Raw genomic sequence first — 20468 nt, 5'->3', positions numbered from 1 at the left:
AATACAATTGATTTTTGGATTTGATCTTGCATTATGCAGCCTTGCTGAAGCCATTATTGGTTCTGATAGTTTTTCAGTGGATTTCTTAGGATTGTCTATCTACAGAATCATGTCATCTGCAAATAGAGATAGTTTTCCTTCTTCCTTTCCAATCTGAAAGTGAAAGTGAAAGTGAAAGTCGCTCATTCGTGTCTGACTCTGCGACCCTGTGGACTATATAGTCCATGAAATTCTCTGGGCCAGAATACTGGAGTGGGTAGCCTTTCCCTTCTCCAGAGAATCTTCCCAACCCAGGGATTGAACTCACGTCACCCGTATTGCCGGTGGATTCTTCACCAGCTGAGCCACAAGGAAAGCCCAAGAATACTGGAGTGGGTAGCCTATCCCTTCTCCATTGGATCATCCTGACCCAGGAATTAAACCAGGGTCTCCCGCATTGCAGGCAGATTCTTCAGCAACTGAGATATCAATCTGGGTGTCTTATACTTTTGTTTCTTGCCTAACTGCCCAGTCTAGAACCTGCAGTACAAGGTTGAATAGAAGTAGTAGTGAGGGCAGATATCTCACCTTATTCTTAATCTTAGGGGGAAGTCTTTCACCATTAAGAATAATGTTAGCTATGGGTTTCTTATAAATGTCTCTCATAAGGTTGGAAAGACTCCTTTTTATTTCTATTTTGTTAAGTGGTTTTTAATCATGCAAGGGTGCTAGATTTTGTCCAGTGGTTTTTCTGTGTCTGTTGAATTGGTCAGGTGTTTTGGTTTTCCTTCTTTCTATTGATATAATGTATTGCATTGATTTTAGAAGTTGTACATATATATATATATAATGGAATATTACTCAGCCATAAAAAGGAATGCAGTTGACTCAGTTTAATGAGGTGGATGAACCTAGATACAGAGTGAAGTAAGAAAGAGAAAAGCAAATATCATATACTGATGCATATATATAGCATCTAGAGAGATGGTAGCGCAGGGCAGTGCAGCAGGTGGTGCCCTTTATCTGCAGGACAGCAATGGAGATGCAGATGCAGAGAACAGACTTGTGGACACCAGAGGGGAAGAAGAAGAACGAACTGAGAAAGTAGCATTGAAACATATACATTCAGTTCAGTTTAGTTCAGTCACTCAGTCATGTCTGACTCTTTGCAACCCCATGAACTGCAGCACGCCAGGCCTCCCTGTCCATCACCAACTCCTGCAGTCCTCCCAAACCCATGTCCACTGAGTCGGTGATGCCATCCAACCATCTCATCCTCTGTTTTCCCTTCTTCTCCTGCCCTCAATCTTTCCCAGCATCAGGGTCTTTTCCAATTACCATATGTAAAATTAGATGGCCAGTGGAAATCTACTGTATGACACAGGGCACTCAAACCCAGTGCTCTGTGACAACCTAGAAGAGTGGGAAGGGGTTGGAGGTGGGAGAGAGGTTCAAGAGGGAGGGGACATACATATACCTATGGCTAATTCATGTTGGTGTATGGCAGAAACCAACACAATATTGTAAAGCAATTATCCTCCAATTAAAAATAAATAAATTAAAAAATACATTAAACCTAGAGTACTCTTTCATCTTTTTAAAAAAATTATTTTTTAATTGAAGGATAATTGCTTTATAGAATTGTGTTGATTTCTGCCAAACATCAACTTGAATCAGCTTAGAGTACTCTTGCAATGCTTTTTCCTTTAAAAAAAGAAAGTGATTTGTTTTATGAATTTCCTTATAAGTCTGACATTTTTTTCATTTGCGTTATAGATTATATCTTTCCTGGACATGGGGTTCTTGGAATACAGTCCTTTTTTTCTTTAAAACCTATATACATCTCTCAGGTTCCTGAGTGGCTTATGAAAGATTCAGTGGCAGTCTGTTTATTTTTACCGTTATGGGTAGTCTTCTCTCGCTCTGTTTATGACTTGATTATTACTCTTAAACTACAAAAACTTCATCATAATCTGTCAATTGTGTGTCTTCTCCCTGCCCCCATTATAAATACCTGGCATTTGGTGAACTCCTTTGATCTGAAAATTCAGTTCTTTCTTCAGCACAGAAGTTTTCCTATTTGATCATTGCTTCTGTTCTTTTTGCTTTTTCTGAATATTTGCATATTAGGCTTTCTGGATCTGTCTTGAATGCCTCATATTTTTACCAATAATTTACATTTCTTTGTATTTTTTGCTTTATTATGTGATAGTTCCTTTACTTCATTTTCCAGTTTACTAGTTTTGTTTTCATCACTAGCCATTTTTCTTCCTCTACTGGAATTTTAACCCCAGCTTTCATGTTTTTTTAAGCCCCTCCCAGAATTTTTGTAGTTATTCCCTTTGGGTATCCTCTTAAACATTCTTCTTACACTGTTATTGTTTCTTGCATTGACTTGGCCTTGGTAGAAGGCACGTGTTCTGTCCATGCTGGTTTCCCTAGTTTGAGCTGGTATGTAGTCTGTTAGATGTCTATGAAGTTTCTTTGCTTCTTTAGGTCAAGGGAGTGTGTTCTTCCTAACACCTGCGGAGGTGTGGTGAGTGAAGTCTGTCAGGCCACAGTGGATATTGCCAATAACCCACAGGAACTGAGCTCAAAAACTGTGAAACACATTGGGGTGCAGAGAGGCTATTTTAGTCAAAGGCAAGATGAAGAACCAGGAGGAACTAGTGAGCATTGAAGAGGTAATGCCAAAGAGAAGCATATAGGCCATGTAAGGGGCAGAAACCTCCATTCTTGGCAGGGAGGACCGCTGTTCATTCTTGTCCTTCAGTTCAGTTCAGTCGCTCAGTCGTGTCCGACTCTTTGCGACCCCATGAATCGCAGCACGTCATGCCTCCCTGTCCATCACTAACTCCCGGAGTTTACCCAAACCCATGTCCATCGAGTTAGTGATGCCATCCAACCATCTCATCTTCTGTCGTCCCCTTCTCCTCCTGCCCCCAGTCCTTCCCAGCATTAGGGTCTTTTCCAATGAGTCAACTCTTCGCATGAGGTGGCCAAAGTATTGGAGTTTCAGCTTCAACATCAGTCCTTCCAATGAACACCCAGGACTGATCTCTTTTAGGATGGACTGGTTGGATCTCCTTGCAGTCCAAGGGACTCTTAAGAGTCTTCTCCAACACCACAGTTCAAAAGCATCAATTCTTCGGCGCTCAGCTTTCTTCATCGTCCAACTCTCACATCCATACATGACCACTGGAAAAACCATAGCCTTGACTAGACGGACCTTTGTTGACAAAGTAATGTCTCTGCTTTTTAATATGCTATCTGGGTTGGTCATAACCTTCCTTCCAAGGAGTAAGCGTCTTTTAATTTCATGGCTGCAATCACCATCAGCAGGGATTTTGGAGCCCCCAAAAATCAAGTCTGACACTGTTTCCACTGTTTCCCCATCTATTTCCCATGAAGTGATGGGACCAGATGCCATGGTCTTAGTTTTCTGAACGTTGAACTTTAAGCCAACTTTTTCACTCTCCTCTTTCACTTTCATCAAGAGGCTCTTTAGTTCTTCTTCACTTTCTGCTATAAGGGTGGTGTCATCTGCATATCTGAGGTTATTGATATTTCTCCTGGCAATCTTGATTCCAGCTTGTGCTTCTCCTAGCCCAGCGTTTCTCATGATATACTCTGCATATAAGTTAAATAAGCAGGGTGACAATATACAGCCTTGTCCTTAGGTTCTCACAAAACCTTTGCATGTCCTCTTATGATACCAGTTATGGATCTCCTCTTCCCACCTATTCCTACCAGACACCCACCCTCCACTACTCTCTTGGGGTGGCTTGAGTTAACAGCTGTATGCAGACCAGGCAGCAGTCAAACCATTCAGTGCTGCTGTGAGATGCTTTCATCTTCATGCAAGGATCAGGAAATGGTGGAGATCCATCTCTTCAACATCCTTCCTGTAGTGACTTAGACTTCCCTCACCAGCTATCTCCTTTAAGTAGTCTTTTCTAAACAATTTCTTTCCTCTCCTAAATCCCTTTTCCAAAATTCTCCTTGAGTTCCTCAAGTTTAACTCTCCTCCTAGAGCCTTTTATCTGTATAGAGTCACCAAAGTATCTCACGTAACTGGATCAGAGATTCTCACCTGCAGCTAATTTTGAACCTTTCTTGTGATACAGACTTTGCTTTAGGGTTCAATTCATATAAATAATTATGAGTAATGTACTAGTCAAGCAAATTCCCTTTTAGAAGATAATTTTCTAGATATTTACGGTTATATTCTCTTTAATTCATGTATTTATTGTTCTAATTTACTTCTGTTCTCTAGTTCAAGTATCACAAGGTAGCAGCAGTTTGTTGAATTTTACCTGGGACTGATGCATACTGTTGGGGGATAGGATAAAGCTGTTGTGTTGTTTTAATGTAAGCTTACCTTTTATTTTTTTAAAAAGTATTTACTTGGCTGTGCTAGGTCTTACTTAGTTGCAGCATGTGGAATCATTCCCTGACCCAGGGACAAACCTGGGCGCCCTGCGCTAGGAACTCTGAGTCTTAGCTACTGGACCATCAAGGAAGTCCCAGATGTAAGCTTACCTTTTGATGGGACATGCAAACCCTGCCCCTCGTCCCATACCTTTCTTACACCTGACACTTCCCACATTTTTGTCAAATCCCGTCTCCTTGAGGACATTTGGCTTTTCAGTTTGGGACCTTGGCCTCAAGATGTCATTGTAATTGATTTGCTTGCAAATATTCTTCTTAAACTTTATGATGGATAATACTGTGAACTAGAGGCACATGTCATGAACTGCAGTTTAGATCTGTTATTTACCATCATTGCTGGCTATGCTTAGAGAATGACTTTGAATTGTTTTCCTACCCAATTAAAAAGTTTTTTTTCCCAAGACTTGTGATGTTTATAAAATGTTTATATCCCAAACATGTTATTATATGTTTTCATCTAATTAAGTTGTCTGTCACTTTGCTAAAGGTATAATTAGTAAATTCTACCTTTATTGTGTCTGGCTCACAATGAATGTACTAAATGGCACTGTGCTTTGACAGACCTCAGACTTGTAGTTTTCACAAATGACATCCTTTATTTATACCTGCTGCCTATTAGCATTATATAAATTCTCCATAGTATTGGTGTGTCTTTGTTTCCTGAAACAGGTGTGCCAGTCCATTTACTTTAGTTCAATTATCCTCTTGTGATCTTTTCCACAATTGTAGAGTAAGTAAAATTCACTTACTCTGAAATGTAATTTGGAAATGCAAACTAAATGTTCCCCTGTAGGGGGTGCAATCTGTTTTAAACTCTTAGTATGTGTAATGAAAGCTATGCACTATGGAGGGAACATTCAGAGGCTTCCTCCATATTAACACAGGTTATTCAAATGATTTGAATATCTTGTATGTTTGAAAACCAGTGTTTTCCTCAAGTTATAAAATCTGCATAATGTTAGAGTAAATGCAATAAATTTACTTTTTGTTATGGTTTGGGGCATTGCGTTCATCAGGATGCTCCACAGAAGCAGAATCTATAGTATTTGTATGTGGTATACTAATATATGTATATACAATACACACAGCATACATGGTTATCCATATGTGTGTATATATATGGAAAAAGAGCAAAAGGTTTATTATTGTGGGAGCTGGCAAATCTGAAATCTGTAGGGCAGGCAGGCTGACTGGCAATTCAGGTAAAATATCTAAGTCACAGGCTGGAGGTGGAATTCCTTCTCTCAGAAACTTTAGTCTTTGCTTGTAACGTCTTCAACTGATCGAATGTGGTTCACCCACATTATGGAGGATAATCTGCTTTACTTAAAGTTAACTTATACAAATATGAATCAAATCTTAAAAATCTTTACGGCAACATCTAGTCGAGTGTTTAACCAAACAACTGAGCACCATAGTCTAGCCATGTTGACACATAAAATTAATTATCACTAGCATCTTACATACATTTTTGTCAATGTAGGTATGAATCGCAATTAAAGATAATAGTAGCTGGATTTTTGGAGTAGCTTGGACTGCAAATTTAGTACAACTGTCTAGTAATAAAGGTTCAAATGTATATTTTAGTACTCCAAAGTTGAGTGGGTGGGGCATAAAACACATAAACCATGCTGTCCTTCTTTTTTTAATTTTTATTTTCTATTGGAGTATAATTGATTTACAATATTGTGTTAGTTTCAGGTATGCAACAAAATGATTCAGTTATACACATATCTGTATCCATTCCCTTTTTCAGATTCTTTTCCCAAATATGTTATTACAGAAGATTGAATAAAGTTCCCTGTGCTGTACAATATATCCTTGTTGATTATAAACCATCCTTCTTTTCAGTTGGGACTTTTTCCATAATATTTTTTGAGGTAATCTATAATAGTTTTGTTTCAGTTTGTCCTTTAAAGCTTAGCTTTCAGGTTCTCTCTGTGCATTCAAAATTGGGCATTGTTGAACACATAATTAGAATAGTGGCCAAAATGTGGATTAGAGAAAGAAGGTTAAAAAAGTTGCTATCCCGTGGAATTTCTGAAATCCTAAAATTGTTACAACACAAAATGTTCCAGGACCTCACACATATCCATAAAATGTATCTTCTGGGCTATGTTCCTCCTGTGGTTGGTGTATGCTTCCAACTCGGAGAGATGTCAAGCTTGCTTTTTGTTTGACCTTGCATGATTCAGTCAGAGGTCTTCTAGTTGGATTCATCCTCTAATATTTTTGTTCGTTTGTTTTTGTCTCTAAGTTTTTCTTTCTCTTATGTAGTTCAATTCACTTAAAAATCTTTTTAGTTATTTCTTTCCCCTGTAGCCCTAAAGTGGATCTCTCTCTGTCTCCTTTCTTCTTTCTCTTTCAGTTCTGATCCTGATGTTAATAATATACTGTCCCTAATCTTGGACTTCTTATTTTCAACTTATATGACAGTCTTGTTTTCCCTGAGAATACTACGATGTTCTTATTAAATCCTAGGATGGTGAATGGAAGTTAAGAGTGTGTGTGTATCTTTTTAATTGTTGGAGCTTGATTTCTACATGACTTCTCATTTTATGATGGAAAGCAGACTTTCCATTAGCTTGGAATAATGTGACTCCCAGGGTTGGGCAGGAAATTAGTTTTTGTCCAAAGTAGCAGGATACAACAGAAGTGATTTTCTTAGCTCCAAAGCCTTTCTGCTACAGAAACACAAATTGAAATAGTGGCTTAGTAATTGACTTAACTTATTAGGAAGCCTGCTGATAAGAATTTATGTTTAGATTTTGGAAGGGAAGAAGAGATTTTTTTTTTAAGGTCTTGCTATAGACCCCAGTTACAGGGAACAGTAAAAAGAAAAAAATGTAACTTTCATATAGTATTGAGCAATACTCTATGTCATAAATCAAATTTTATAGGATTAGTCATTTGTCAGATTGTATCCTTATACCCTATTTGATTATATGTTGATTATACTTTAATTTCTCCATTATTAGAGAAAAGTATTGAGGAAATGACAAAAACAAGTTTTGGGTTTATTTTTTAATTAATTTCTTTGGGCAAGCTCAGCTTTTTCAAGCTGTTTATTTTTGCAGATGTATTTCATCAGTTCTTAAGAATGAAGCTAGGAATGTGTGCTGGCTTCCAGGTTAGTACCACCCAGGAATTTTTTTTAAATCTGTTTTCTTAAAATATATTTTTTTGTGGGGGGAGATAGGCAATTTTTTCATTTTTTTTGGCTGAGCAGATTTTAAAAATATATTTAAATAAGGTACTTTAAATACTGTCTTTGAATATACTGCTTTTTTCATTCCATACTGAAGGTTTGACTTGTTTGGGGAATTTATTATTTCATAGTTAATGGTTTTTATGGAAAGGAGATAAAAGTTACTGATGTTTTTACTTTCTCTGGAAAATTTGAATGTATTGTTGGTATCATTTTAGAATTGTTTCTTATCATTCAGAGAGCCATAGAAGTTAGTCTCTAAGGATATCAATACTTGCTAGTAGATTGTGACTATATGATCCATTAACAAAATTATCCTCTTCATGTAGACTATTTCTTACACAGCTTAAGTAACTATATTAAGACATGGTTCTGACACAGTTTGTCTGAACCAGACTGGCGTAAAAAGAGCTGAGAAAATGACCTTCATTTTGCAAACATTTATTAAGCCTCCCAGTTGTGACAGGCTCTGACGCCATCCTGTCTCTACAGAAACTGACAGTTTAGACAAAAATGATAGCAGTTATATTCAGTATAGTTACTGTTACAAAAGGGATTTCTTTTCCTGATGGCCTGCCACTTTGAGCTTGGAAGCTGGGAAACAAAACAGATGCAAGGATGCAGAACAACTTCATTTGAAATAAAGAAGTAGAGAACCATGGTACTATGCTGTTTTTCTCTTAAACCCTAGGTAATGCTAACCTATGTCATGAAGCAGAGTTCCTCAAGTTGAGGGACGTATCCTATCCTCTTGAGGAATAAAACTGCTGTGGACTTCTTGTATTGACTGAAACTATTACAATATTACTTAAATCGCTCATTTTTCTTGTATTATGTTATTTAGTATGCACACAGTGTGTTGCTTAGTATGCACACATGTATTTTTTGCTTATAACTTATTCTAAATAAAATCAAGACAAATGTAGAGATTAAATATGACAACATGATTATTGTTCAGATGAACATTATAATTCAGTTTAAATCAACATGGGTTTAGTGAGATGGGTGACACTGCTTTGCTGAAACAGTGTTGATATAGAGAATTTTAGCAGAAAGATATCACCCTAACTGTGGTTCCATGGTTCATCTGTTTTCTGTATTTGGATTTTGATAATACTTACACAACAAATGCCTGTTTATGCAGTATGTTATTCAAACAATATTAAAACCTTTATGTCTCTGATTGGAGCTTAGGCAAACCAAACCTCATCTTTGCCAATGAGTAGTCTTGAAACAACACATTAAAGATGTATCACTTGGCCACTGTGTAAAGCTTTATTACTTGGAGAAAAAGCTAGCCTAACTGATATGTTCATTAAGTGAGTATCTGATGCAACTATTGCTAAGGATCAGGGGTACAGAAACTCTTTTTGGAAAATTGAGACCATACTTATTTCTAGTAAATTGATATGAGTTGGCACAGTCAGAGATGTTGCTGTTTGCTTATATAAAGCCTTCCAGTTATAGCTTTCCTAAATGTTAATCAGCAAACTCAGTTGCACATACAAACTACTGCATAAAAATCGTAAAGCAATACACAGTTGCACAGGGTCATCCCAGAGATGCAGACTATCCTTAAAACTTTTTTTTAAAGATGGTCATAAAAATTAAAAATTTTTAAGACTATCATAAGACTTTAATAATAATATTCATAGACCTTAGTTTGAGAAATACTGCTAAAGGGTACTCAGCAGTTCCTGATGGGGAGAACCAGATATCTATCTGAGTATGCTGGTAAATAGATTCTCAATTCTAGATCCACTGTTAAAGTACAACACTACACTGCTATTTACATTTGATGTCCAGGACCAGACATGAAATACAAAGAATTTAGGTATGTCCTAGGTTTTGAGACAAGCCTAACTGGGGAGGTTCTTGCTCTGTGGAGGCTGTGAGCATCGTGCTCTGCGTAGCTGAGGTGAAAGACTGACTATAAAGACTGTCTTTGATGTCTTCTATAACCAGACCAGGCTATGGGCATTGTTGTTACTTCTCTGTTTGAGCATATAATTTTTATTTTACTCTGAGGACTGTGATGTTCAATTTCCAGGTTCTTACTGGTTATATTTAATTCCTAGATATTATAAGTGATTCACTTACTAAAGGATAAATTTAACTCTAGGCTCACCAGATTTTTCCCCCTACCCTTTACATCTACCATTTCTCTACATTATGGTGCTTTCTTCTACAACTTTAAAATTCATTATTTCTATTTCTAATTTATCAGAAGGGTAGAAAAATCAGTGCTTGAAAATTTAGTCAGAGTAAACCTGTATCTCTCATGATGCCAGGAATTTTGCTTTATTCCTTTTTTTTTCTAATTTATTTTTAGCTAATTTATATATAGCAGGATTTCAATCATGGGTGTTAACATGTTACATTTGGTAAGGGGATGGTTGTAAGCTCTACCTACTGCCTGCTTTAGAGCTTGGCACATAGTAGGCATTTGTTGTAGGTGAATGAAGGAATACACAAATGAAGAAATGAATGAATGATGAATGAATTTGGTATTTGGTGTAGTAATAGGGGTGATGGTGTAACCATGTTAGATTTTTAGCAGGGCATATTTTAGATTGTTTTTCCATTTGAAGCTGGAGACTATTTTTGGTTAACTGATCTTCATGTTACCTGAGCTTTTATTTATTTTTGGAGATGTTGGAATCTTTTGGAAAATTTGTTAATTCCTCTGGCTAATGACACTTAGGGAGAGCATGATCTCTAGATAACCGTAGTGGATGGATTGCCTTTCATATTAGAGGAAACAGTTGTCATAGATAATGCATCAAATTGCACATAGACTTTCTACTTTGTTTTGCTTTTTAATTTTAGTTTGAGTTCATCTGTCATCCTGGAGCCTCAGATGAAATATCTTTTTTCCCTGGACTGCTGTCTGAATGCATTTCTATGAGCTTTACTGGGGCTGGAATAACCCAGTTATGATCATGTTAATAGTGGTCTGTCATTGTATGCCTTTACTATCTGCTTCCCTGCTCTCAGCATCAAAACAGGAGTGAAAACACTAAAAGAGTACAAAGAAAATGGCTTTATTTCTGACATGGCACACACAGCTTATTACATATGACCCTGGTGATAAGTGTGAAACTGAGGAGCTCATGTGCTGCATTCTTCATTAGTCAGTTCACCCTTGGGTTAGCAGATTTCCTTTTATATAATAGTTGTATAATTTGTAGCTACACAGTAGCCAGATGCATTTGAAAAATCAAGTTCATTTCATTTTGATTAAATGAATAAATATATTCCTGTATAAAAATATTTAAAAACTTTATGTAAAGAGGAAAATTTAACTTACCTGTTATCCTGCCACCTAGAAATAACCACAGTTTAATAGAAACTATCTCTTTTTTATGTCTTGGCTATTTTCACCATGAAAAAATTTTAAAATACATCTTTTTTTTTATTACCTGGGTAATATAAATTTACTTCTAGAAAAATTAGATGATATAGATTAAATCACAAGAATACTCATTATAATACCATCTAGAGATAGTTGATATTAAGATTTTGATATGTATTCTTCCAGACTTTTAACTACATAATAAAATATGTAAATTTATGATGAAGTACACCATTTTTTATAAAACTGGAAGCACGCCATACATAATTAGGTATAATTTTTTTGTAAATATCTTTGTGTCAGTAAATATATATATCCCTATGATCATTACTAATGGCTTATGACATGCCACTGTTTTGATTATAAAATAAATAACAAAGCTCAGATGATTAAAAATTAGACTATTAAAAGCTTCTTTGATAATTGCTTATGTTGGAGTTTGTACCATACATAATCCTTACATCTTTATGAAGCCAGTCTGTCGGTTTCACTATGATTTCTGCCTTTGGGATCATGCTTAGTAATTCCTTCCCAATACAAATATTTTAAAATTATTCAGGCCTGTGTTCTTTTAGTACTTTTGTATTTTCTATTTTAAAACTAAAACCAATATAGAATTTACCTTATATATTATGAGATAGGAATTTATTTTTTTTCTAAAACCTTTAAATAAGTTATGCCTCTGACAGTTTTGTCATAAACATTGATGGGTATAAATAAAGGGACCTGTCCCTAGGCCTTAAAGTTTTGTTTCATTGATTTATTCCATTCTTGTGCAAGATCCATACTGTTTTAATTATTGAGTGTCTGTAGTATGCCTCAGTGGATGTCTGGTTGAGCCAAACCTCTTAAAATTTTTTGGCTAGTCTGACAGTTGGTCATCTTCCAGATCAACAAACGTGAGAATAACCTGTCAAGTTTCAATCGTTTTTTGCAACTTGAATTTTTTTCTTAAAATTGTGTTAAATGTAAAGATTAATTTGGGGAGATTGACATGTTTATATCTTCCCATCAAAAGTACAAAATACAGTTTCTATAGTTGACAGTACTATATTCTACCCTTGAAAGTTTCTAAGAGAGTATATCTTACATGTTCTTACACACACAAAACTACATGTTTTTCCATATGAAGTGAAAATCCAATTAGAATAGCTTAACCCAACAGTTGTTTTTCTCAAGTGATGAGAAGGGTAGAGGTAGACAATCTAGAGCTGTTACAGTGATATCATGAAGTCACCAATGATGCAGGGTTTTTTTTGTCCTTAGATATAGCTCTTGTGGAGAAGGCAATGGCACCCCATTCCAGTACTCTTGCCTGGAAAATCCCATGGATGGAGGAGCCTGGTAGGCTACAGTCCACGGGGTCGCTAAGAGTCGGACACGACTGAGCGACTTCACTTTCACTTTTCCCTTTCATGTACTGGAGAAGGAAATGGCAACCCACTCCAGTATTCTTGCCTGGAGAATCCCAGGGACGGCGGAGCCTGGTGGGCTGCCGTCTATGGGGTCGCACAGAGTCAGACACGACTGAAGCGACTTAGCAGCAGCAGCAGCATAGCTCTTGCCCTTGTGGTCACATGAGGCTCTTCCACCTCCACATCTCATATTCATGTTTCTGTCCCTTTCTGTGAGGAACAGTATCTTCACTGGAGACCTCTATAAATAGAGGCCTTATCTCTTTAGCCAGCACTTGGGTCACATGGGCATTTTTCCATCTACCAGGAATTTTGGAAGGTGAGTATTTTTAAACGGATGCATTGCCATCCAAGGAAAAATAGTGTTCTATTCATAAGTAGAAAAAGGAGAATGAATCTTGGATGAGTCTGTGTCTTGGTTATAGAAGTTACACTTAAAGCCATTATAATCTACAAACGGATGGTAACATACACATGACAAGTTCAACAGTTCAAGACTCCTATGTGATAAATTACATATATACAGTCAGACAATAAATGCTTTTGAAGATTAGAGGTAGAAGAGCTCCCTGGAAGATGGAGTTAACTACGAAATCTTTAATACAAGAGGTGGGACTTGAAGGAAGTCAAAGATGGGTCAAATATTATACAGAGGTACTAGATGCCTGTTTTGCAAGTGAGGAATTACATACTTAAAGTATTTTTGAATCACTAGACCAGCTTAGCAGGAGTAATGCCTATATACCAATGGGCAATGGAAAATATGTTGGGACAAGATAATGGAGGATTATGTGTGATTTGAGACTTGCTCACATCAGCCGATCTATTGGGGATTTCTGAAAAGAGAAATAATAAGGGAAAGTAGAATAGAAATGATAACATGTTAGAGTTTAAAAGAGTAACTCACAGATTAGTAAATTAGAAGTAATTAATATATAATGCCATACCTGCTATCCAGTAGTTGAGATAGCTCATAGCATTTTTTTACCAAAGCAGTTGGTTCTAAGGAGGCTCCAATACCTAAAATGGATATTTAATACTGTTTCACTTGAAGCCCCAAATACAGAATAATGGAGCTCTAAAATTCAAATTTTCTGTTAAACTTATTTTTTTATATTGCTAAGAAATTCTTTGTTTCTGTTATCTTCACATGGATTTGAAATATTATGTCAGAATATTTTATCATATTAATACCCAAGTGTAATCTTTCTTAATTAAAATCATTTCTCTAAGCTTGCACTAAATAATTTATAAAATGTAGATTGAAAACAGATTGGTGCTCCTTCAGCTAAGTGTATTTTTGTTGTCTGTTTCTTCATCCAAAAATTTTTAATTTGTTGAAAATGCTTAAACTTCAAAGCAATTATGTTGACTCAATGTTTTATTTTCCTTTTAAAATCAATCTTGATACATTTTGCAAAGTTTTTTTTTTTGAATAATTGAGGTGTGTTAGAGCTTTCCCTAGATATACTCATGGATTTTTTTAATTGACAGATATTAATTCTAAAAAATGACATGTATTTATTCAAATGTAAATTTCACAACCTAGGAGGATATGTTATCTTCTACTTTAATAATATCAGTTACTTTTAATGGCTTGACATAAAAGTTTGAGTAAAAGACTGATTCAATTGAAACATAAAACATGCTTGAAATATTTCATGTGTAATTATAAATGAACATCTGAAGCCTGAATTATCTCATTTATTTAGTAATTGAAATATCAGAGATTTTCATCATTAGTACCTCATCTCTTCAGAATCGCCTCCTTAATTACCATAAGATCTTTCTTTTTAGAGCCCATTAATATGAATTTAAATCCATGTAGAAGTACAGATATATCACTATAATGCAATTACACCCAACTACTTAAAATTTCAGTATTCATTGTTGGGTACTTTTTGACTGTTGTTCAGCTCCCACCCACTGATGTTGGGTTTGGCCTTGATACTTGCTTTGGTCAATGGGATGTTAGTGGATGTGACACAAACTTTTAAGTATGCTTTCATGATTGTGCTTTGGTTTTTCACACTGGTAATTTGTCATAAAAAGAGCTTTCCCCGGGGAATTGCTGTCCCTTCAGCCTGGTCCCAGAGTGAACACAGGTGGAATGAACCTGAGCCCAACCCACAGCTGGAAGCAGAGCCACCTAACCAAGCCCAGCCTAGACCAGCCTTATTCCAGTTAACACATAGACCCACGAGCATGAGAATAAACCAGCTTTTTGTTTGAGGTGCTTTATTCTGTAGAATTATTGTGGCAATAGCTGATATATACAGTCTGTAAAAAATATGTCCTTATCTTTTCATTAATAAAATGCATAATAATATATGATTAGATTATAAGTTGCCTGCTTTATTAGTTGAAAAGTAATAGCATATAACACTAATCAATTGGGAGTTTCTTGTGGTTAGTGGCCATTGCAAATTTTAAGTAAAATGCCTGATATGAAGCACTTTCCTTTTTACAGACTTGGTTGGTACTTCAGGTCATCACTAAAGGGAATGATTACAGGAGTGACAGCTAACATTTATTGTGGGCCTGGCCAGACATGTGCTTGACATTCATGCCACATCTTCTTTCATAGCAAACCTGTCAATCAGTAAACACATATTTATTGAGCACTTATTATATGCCAGATGTTGCAAGGTACATTGTCCTTTTTTTTTTTAAGTAAGGTATTACTTTTTCATTTATTTTTAAAAGAGTTTTAATTTTATTTTGTTTGGGTTTTTAAAAAATTTTTATTGGAATATAGTTGCTTTATGATGCTGTGTTTCTTCTGTACAGAAAAGTGAATCCGCTGTAAATATACATATATCCCTTTTTTGGATTTCCTTCCCATTTAGGTCACCATAGAGCATTGAGTAGACTTTCCTGTGCTTTACAGTAGGTTCTCTATATGTCAATCCCAATCTCCCAATTCACGCACTTCCTATTCCCCACCTTGGTTTCCACACATTTGTTCTCTATATCTGTGTCTCTATTTCTGCTTTGCAAATAAATTCATCTCTAACTATTTTTAGATTCCACATAATAAGTAATATTATGCAATATTTATTTTTCTCTTTCTGACTTATTTCACTCTGTATAACAGTCAGTTTCATTTCTTTTTTGTGGCTGAGTAATATTCCAATACATATATGTATCACATCTTCTTTATCCATTCCTCTGCTGAGGGACATTTAGGTTGCTTCTATGTCCTGCCTATTGTAAATAGTGCTGCAATGAACATTAGGGGGTGCATGTATCTTTTTGAATTATGGTTTTCTCTGGGTATATGCCCATGAGTGGTGTTGCTGGGTCATATGGCAGTTCTTTTTTCAGTTTTTTTAAGGAACCTCCATACTGTTCTGCATAGTGGCTATATCAATTTGCATTCCCACCTGCAATGCAAGATGGTTCCTTTTCTTCACACCCTCTCCAGCATTTATTGTTTATAAATTGTTTGATGATGGCCATTCTGACTTGTGTGAGGTGATGGCCTCATTGTAGTTTTGGTTTGCACTTCTCTAATTATTAGTGATATTGAGTATCTTTTCATGTGCCTCTTGGCCATCTGTATGTCTTCTTTGGAGAAATGTCTATTTAGGTCTTTTGCCCGTTTTTTGATTGGGTTAGTTGTTGTTTTTTATATTGAACTGCATGACCTGTTTGTGTATTTTGGAGATTAATCCTTTGTCAGTTGCTTTGTTTGCAAATATTATCTCCCCCTTCTGAGGGTTGTCTTTTTTGTCTTATTTATGGTTTCCTTTGCTGTACAAAAGAGTTTAATTTTAAGCTTAATTAGGTCCCATTTGTTTACATTTGTTCTTGTTTTCATTACTCTAGGAGGTGGGTCAAAAGAGATCTTGCTGTGATTTATGTCAAAGGTTGTTCTGCCTTTGTTTTCCTCTTCAGGGTTTTATAGTGTCCAGCCTTACATTTAGGTCTTTAATCCATTTTGAGTTTATTTTTTTATATGGTGTTAGGGAGTGTTCTAATTTCATTCTTTTACTTATAGCTGTCCAGTTTTTTCTAGCACCACTTATTGAAGAGATGGTCTTTTCTCCACTGTATATTTATTCCTCCTTTGTCTTAGATTAGGTGAGTATAGGTGTATAGGTTTATCGCTGGGCTTTCTATTCTCTTCCATTGATCTGTATTTCTGTTTTGTGCCAGTACCATGCTGTCTTGATTACTGTAGCTTTGTTGTATTGTCTGAAGCCAGCTCTTTTTCTTTTTCAAGATTGCTTTGGCTATTTGGAGTCTTTTGTGTTTCCATACAAATTGTAAAATTTTTTGCTCAAATCTAAAAATGCCATTGGTAAAGATTGCTTTGGGATAGTATAATCATTTTCACAATATTGATTCTTCCAATCCAAGAACATGGTATATTTCTCCATCTGTGTGGTCTTTGATTTTTTTCATCAGTATATTATAGTTTTCTGAGTACAGGTCTTTTGCCTCCTTAGGTAGGTTTATTTCTGGGTGTTTTATTCTTTTTGTTGCAGAGGTAAATGGAATTGTTTCTTTAATTTCTCTTTCTGATATTTTGTTGTTAGTGTGTAGGACCGCAAGAGATTTCTGTACCTAATCTTGTATCCTGCAACTTTACCAAATTCATTGATTAGCTCTAGTAGTTTTCTGGTAGCATCTTTAGAATTTTCTATGTATTGTATCACGTCATCTGCAAACAGTGACAGTTTTACTTCTTTTCCAACTTGGATTCCTTTTCTTTTCCTTCTCTAATTGGAGTGACTAGGACTTCCAAAACCGTGTTGAATAATAGTGGTGAGAGTGGGCATCCTTGTCTTCTTCCTGATCTTAGAGGAGTGCTTTCATTTTTCACGATGTTTGCTCTGGTTTTGTCATATATGGCCTTTATTATGTGAGGTAGGTTCCCTCTATGCTCACTTTCAGGAGAGTTTTAATCATAAATATGTGTTGGATTTTGTCAAAAGCTTTTTCTGCATCTATTGAGATGATCATATGGTTTTTATTCTTCAACTTGTTGATATGGTGTGTTACATTGATTGATTTGCATATACTGAGGAATCTTTGCATCCCTGGGATGAATCCCACTTGATCATAGTGTTTGATCCTTTTAATGTGTCTTTGGATTCTGTTTTCTAATACTTTGTTAAGGACTTTTGTATCTATGTTCATTAGTGATATTGGCCTGTAATTTTCTTTTTTTGTAGTATCTTTGTCTGGTTTTGGTATTAGGGTGATGGTGGCCTTCTAGAATGAGCTCGGGAGTGTTCTTCCCTCTGCAATGATTTTTGAAGAGTTGGAGAAAGGTAAGTGTTAGCTATTCTTTAAGTGTTTGATAGGATTTACCTGTGAAGCTCTCTGTTTCTGGACTTTTGTTTGTTGGAAGATTTTTAATCACCATTTGGATTTCATTACTTGAGATTGGTATGTTCATATTTTCTATTTCTTCTGGTTCAGTCTTGGAAGTTTGTACTCTTCTCAGAATTTGTCCATTTCTTCTAGGTTGTTCATTTTATTGGCATATGGTTGCTAGTAGTAGTCTCTTATGATCCTTTGTATTTCTGTGGTGTCAGTTGTAACTTCTTTTTCACTTCTAATTTTACTGATATGAATCCTCTTCAATTTTTTTTTTCTTGATGAGACTGGCTAAAGGTTCATCAATTTTGTTTTTCTTTTCAAAGAAGCAGCAGTTAGTTTCATTGATCTTTTTTTAAATTGTTTTTTTAGTCTCTATTTCATCTAATTCTGCTCTGACCTTTATAATTTCTTTCCTTACACTAACTTTGGGTTTTGCTTGTTTTTCTTTCTCTAGTTACTTTATCTTTTTTCCTCTCTGCTTCGTTTATTTCCATCATTCTATCTTCTACCTCATTTATCCTATCTTCTGCCTCCGTTATTCTAGTGTTGGTTCCCTCCAGAGTGTCTTTTATCTCCTTTATTTCATTATTCATTCTATATTGACTCCTTTTTATTTCTTCTAGGTCCTTGATAAACATTTCTTGCATCTTCTCAATCCTTGTCTCCATGCTATTTATCTGTAACTCCATTTTGCTTTCAAGATTTTGGATCATTTTTATTATCATTATTCTAAATTCTTTTTCAGATAGATTCCCTATCTCCTCCTCTTTTGTTTGGTTTGGTGGGCATTTCTCATTTTCCTTTACTTGCTGAGTATTTCTCTGCCTTTTCATCTTGTTTAGATTGCTGTGTTAGGCGTGGCCTTTCTGTATTCTGGTAGTTTGAGGTTCCTCTTTATTGTGGAGGTTCCTCACTGTGGGTGGGGTTGGATGGGTGGCTAGTCAAGGCTTCCTGGTTGGGGGAGCTTGTGTCGGTGTTCTGGTGGGTGGAGCTGGATTTCTTCTCTCTCCTTTTGAAGATAATGCGCTGTCTTTGTGGATGCCTCACGTCCTCTGCCAGCGTTCAGAAGTAGTTTTGTGAAGTTTGCTCAGCGTTCAGATGTTCTTTTGATAAATTTGTGGAGGAGAAAGTGGTCTCCCCGTCCTATTCCTCCGCCATCTTAGCCCCGCTCCCCTCTAGTTACTTTATATGCAAGATTAGGTTGCTTATTTGAGATTTTTCTTGTTCCTTTTTTTTTCTTGTTTCTTGAGGTAGGATTGTATTGCTCTAAACTTTCCTCTTAGAAATGCTTTTGCTGCATCCCATAGGTTCTAGTTCATCATGTTTTTGTTGTTATTTGTTTCTAGATATTTTTTTTATTTCCTCAGTGATCCATTGGTTATTTAGTAGCATTACTGGTTAGCTTCCATTGTTTGTGTTTTTTACAGTTTTTTTCTTGTAACTGATTTCTTTTTTCAATTTTATTTGCTGTAATTGATTTATAATCTCATAGAGTTGTGATCAGAAAACAATTTCCATTTTCTTAAATTTACTGAGGCTTTATTTGTGACCCAAAGATGTGATCTGTCCTGGAGAAGGTTCCATGTGCTCTTGAGAAGAAAGTGTATTCTGCTGCTTTTGGATGGAATGTCCTATAAATATCAATTTAGTCTATCTGGTCCAATGTTTCATTTAAGGCTTTTGTTTCCTCATGAATTTTCTGTTTGAATGATCTTTCCATTTGTGTAAGTGAAGTGTTAAAGTCCCTCACTATTATTGTTACTGTCAATTTCCCCTTTTATAGCTGTTAGCATTTGCCTTGTGTATTGAGGTGCTCCTATGTTGGGTGCATAAATATTTACAACTGTTTCGTCTTCTCCTTGGATTGATCCTTAATCATTATGTGATGTCCTTTCTTGTCTCTTGTAAGTCTTTATTTTGTAATGTCCTATTTTTTGTTGAACTGAGGCTCAGAAAAGTTAAGTGACTAGGTCAAGTCTCACAGCTAGGAAAGAGTGGAGCTAGGATTTGACTTGTTTCTCTGACTTCAGAGATGATATGATTATCATCACTGGGTTCTTCATGTTTGGAAGAGTAGAAGTGCAAGAAAAGATAGCATTTACAAACCGATTTACCTAATATGTATTGATGTGCAATTCCTAATAATCATTTGCTGTATTATATCAGATATAACCTGGAATTGCCTCAGTCTTTTGTCTATAACTAGCTTAGACCCCAGTGGTTTTATAGCCTTTGGAAGCCTGGAACTCTCCCCACAATTTCTAGTTCCCATGTCTTACACTCATATGGTCCCCCTCCTGTATTTGTCTGGAGGCCACCTCCATTTGCCACGTCAGTCTGGGTGTAAAGCGCCATCCTTTCCAGCTTCTATAGCACATGCCTTCACTAAGCATTTGATGTGTGTTGGTAAGGATCCCCGGGCAAAACACAAGGTCTTTCACTATCCTTTCCCTTTCAGCCATGCCCCTTAATTGTAATGCCCTGCCTTCCCGCCCCCCGCCCCCACGATTCTTCTCCTTCTATTTTGTAGAATAGGTTTCCCTTTCCTTTGAAACCATGGTACACCAGGTACCTGACAACTCTGGGGGTCACATCTCTCCCCCAAGCCAGAGTATTAGTGTGTGCCTTCCTTGTCTCTATCTCATTAAAGGCAAAAATGATGAGATTCTCATGGAAAAACAACAAAATTTGGAATTAGTCTCATTAGTCTGACAGCCCTCATTTA

At 36.1% G+C, this 20468-nt stretch overlaps 1 protein-coding gene and 1 long non-coding RNA gene across 2 annotated transcripts in view; one reads left to right on the top strand and one right to left on the bottom strand.

Moving 5' to 3' along the window:
• Positions 1–20468, bottom strand: part of LOC145545346 (uncharacterized) — a 140032-nt gene that overhangs the window by 492 nt on the left and 119072 nt on the right. The window lies entirely within an intron of this gene.
• ACYP2 (acylphosphatase 2) overlaps positions 1–20468 on the top strand; it is a 184156-nt gene that overhangs the window by 69318 nt on the left and 94370 nt on the right. The gene's annotated exons all lie outside the window — the stretch shown is intronic.

Source organism: Giraffa tippelskirchi, chromosome 4 (genome assembly GCF_054371585.1).
Source record: "Giraffa tippelskirchi isolate mGirTip1 chromosome 4, T2T-mGirTip1v1.2.pri, whole genome shotgun sequence".
NCBI lineage: Eukaryota > Metazoa > Chordata > Mammalia > Artiodactyla > Giraffidae > Giraffa > Giraffa tippelskirchi.
This window is presented reverse-complemented; position numbering and strand designations above follow the sequence as displayed.